The sequence below is a fragment of the Artemia sp. Qi Xiang Cuo genome, chromosome 1 (genome assembly GCF_049724085.1).
Source record: "Artemia sp. Qi Xiang Cuo chromosome 1, ASM4972408v1, whole genome shotgun sequence".
Classification (NCBI taxonomy): Eukaryota; Metazoa; Arthropoda; class Branchiopoda; order Anostraca; family Artemiidae; genus Artemia; species Artemia sp. Qi Xiang Cuo.
The window spans coordinates 66402385-66405954 of NC_142794.1; positions in this window are offsets into that span (position 1 = coordinate 66402385).

The following is a 3570-nucleotide window of genomic DNA, read 5'->3' on the forward strand; positions in this document are numbered from 1 at the left end:
ATAGTGCAGAGGCAAGCGCTCGGTAAAATGAAAACAACAGAAAACAGGTAAAAGAAAAACAGATGACCTGTTTCTGTTCTGTTTTTTTTTTTTTAAATAGAAACAGAAACAGTTTAGACAAAAACAGAAATAAAAACAGAAACAGTGCCGAGCCTTAATCTAAGTCCAGAACAGTTTTACTCCCCCATTTGATTCCATGATCTTCCACTGCCTTTGCTGTGCTTCCTTAGACAAAGTCGGTTCGTATAAACGGAGATAGAACGCAACCCTGTTTAACTACTCATTTAATACAAAATCATCTACTAACCTAATTCCCTACCTTCACCGCAGCAATGTTATCCTCGTAAATAGCACAAACCATTTTAATGTGTATAAGGAAAAAACCTTCACTAAAGCTCTTCTATCAGCTGAATCAAACACTTGCTCATATATGTAAAACTGAGGACTAAAGCGGTTTGATGACTCGGGCACATCTCAATTATAAATCTAAGAGTGGAAATTTGGTCGACACATCCTTTATCCTTCGTAAAACCACTGTTCTTCTCTTAAAACCACACTTATCTACAGCATGTCTAAATCTAAAAAGTACGACCATATTAAGTAATTCGCAACCTACAGAAACCAAGCTAATGCCTCTATAATTACCACACTCACTCTTATCACCTTTCTTACAGAGGGGTTTAATTAGAGTTTTTTCCAAAATCGCTAGGTTCTTCCCCTTGTTCAAGAATCATATTCATAATCTTCAATAACTTATGTCTGACCTCATAACCACCATATTTAAGAAACTCACTTGCCACACTATCAGCATCTGGGGCCTTATTAATTTGTAATCCTTTTAGTACTGTCACCAATTCTTCCTCAAAAAACTTTAAAAACGTCTTAAAATGTTCTACTCATCTCTCTTAACTCTTTCCTTACCACTAATTGTCGCCCCGTTCTTATATTTAACTGGGACAGGCCCTGATTTACTATTGCCTCTCAATTTATTACAATGGCAGTACAATATATTATTATTATGCCATCTGACTTTATCTCCAGATCTTCGGCAATTTTATCACTCTGTTGTAAAACTGACTAATATCATGAGTCTGAAATTTATCCTAATAAAACAAATTAAAAGACGAACAATGTGAGTTGCATAGTTTGGAAAAGTTTCAAGTTTCGAGAGCTTACGGATGTGTGTTTGAGACACAAATTTTGAAATAGCCACTTCCCTGATTAAAACAGGAAGTGTGGCCACGGCATAAAACAGATATACCCCGTTTTTAAGATAGGTGGGTCTGCTTCTGCTTCTTAATCTTAGAGTTTTTTCATCAATAGTTGGAATTTGGATTATTTTGGTATAGTAAGAGAGAGAGAGAGAGATTTATTCTAAACAAACAAACAATTTAACATAAGTTTAGCGGCCATATTATTTTATGTACTGATTACTTATAGCTACTTTTACCTATAACCTTTTGAGTCAAATCCTGCACCGTTTGTATGCTTAGGACAAATAAATGTAATCAATATTTAACCTACTTCTTCCTCTCAAAAACTCAACAAGGTTACGTCTCCTTCTAATTAGTTTAGGCAGCTTCGATACCAATACGCTATCTATAGTTATTAACAGTTTATTAACTTCATAAACTTTGGTGACAATAGAGATCACGCATCTCACAGAACAACCTTACTTTACAACATCTGGTGGCAAACGGAAAATCAAGTCGAGAGGGCAAGATAGGTTCTTAAATTAAAATCGAGGATGACTTTGTCAGAGGGGGAAATCAAAATAACTTCCCTTACAGCGGTACTCTAAATAGCAAAAATCAGACCAGAATATGTTGGAGTTACGGATGAGGATAAATTTATCGACAAATTTTCAATGAATTGACGGAAACATTTGTCTTTAAAACAATGGAAAGACGCTTAGCATCCAGATTAAGGGGATTTAGAAAACATTTATTAAGAAAGATTAAGAAAACATTTTGATTAAATAAGAGATATGTGAGCAAATAATATTTAATCGAATCTTTCAAAATTAGATTTAAAGAAACAAGTCAATCAGAAAGACTTAAAACTGAGGTGGTTACTTTTAATAATTCAACGAGTATTCGTGAATACGCAAAAAGGATTTGCCGGTCAGTACGCTTGCAACTGGGCAGAATTGGAGCCAATGAAATCCTACAAAAAGTACAATTACATGCATTTACGCAAGGGCTACCAAAAAAAACTTCTCAGGGTAATACTATCGCAAAAATCTCGAGAAAATAGCTGGTATCTCAATGGATTACTTCGGTAGAAATGGAAATCCGAATTGACAAAGCGATGAAACAGTTTGATCAGATATTCATAAATATCAATAGAAACCATGATAATGTTAACAGTAGAAGAGAGAAAGCGTGTAAGATTTGAGGAGGCAGCTCATAAAGCTATGAGGCATGAAGAGAGGCCAGATCCATGTTCCACGGAATTTGACGACCCGTCCCATTAATGGCTTGGAACACCAAGTGGTATGAACATCCAGCACCACCTTCTGCAGAGAATAATAGGGGCAAACAGCGTTAGGTCAAAAATATATAGAAACAGCTATAGACAACGGGGGGACAACATGTTACCAATCAAAATAGACCATGTAGAAGAAGATTCAGCTATTATTGCTGTGGCAACCCTGTTGTTGTAGCCAGTGAGGATTGCCAGAGCTGTATCTAACTTAAGACCCCTATATAGATAAGAATGTTGCGATTCAGAAAAATTTAGTGAATTACTTATTTTATGGTGTTTTAAGATCGAGGATTTTCAAAATTTACCCTGTCTAATTGACACAGGTACTTCTACCTCTTTAATTAGAAAAGAATTTTCAGAAAGATTCCTAGTAAAGTATAGAATCGAATTAGTACATGTTGAGATGCTCGGACCTCTGTTACAGTTCATAAGCTTGCAACTTTAGGAGAATGTACATTAATATTTAGCATAGAAGACACGGAAGTTCCTATTAGAACAAAAGTATGTAAGCAGCTACCTTTCCCGTGCGTTCTAGGAGTAGACGCGATAAGCAAATATAGAATTATGTGGAATCCAATAGCGAAAAATACTCCAAAGCCAGGCCCAACTCAAATACTAGACAGATTTGTGCGGCATCCTAAAATAACAACGAAACTCTTGAATATAGTTTACAATTAAATGGCAAGATAACCCTGGAAGAAGGAGACACAGTTCAAGTTTTAGCTATCGCCGATACTAGAGATAGTAAATTTAAAGCAATCGATGCCAGAATAGGAGGGCACACCCTAAAAGACTACCCTTCAGTTTTCATAGAAATCCAGATAATAAAGCTTGATAAAGGAGTGTTATATCTGAAATTATCCAAATTAAGCAATGAAAAAGTAAAGTTAATAAAGGGACCTTAGGAAGGTCAGAAAAGATCCAAATACAGATATAAAATCCTTAAACATTCCGAAATTGAGCATAAATCTGACCAGTCAAAAGGAACTTGTAATGATGCCGCAAAAACAAGAATACTATGGAATGACAAAGACTGAATTTTTAAAGCATTTGACTCAGCCCGTTTTCCATAAAAAATTAAAA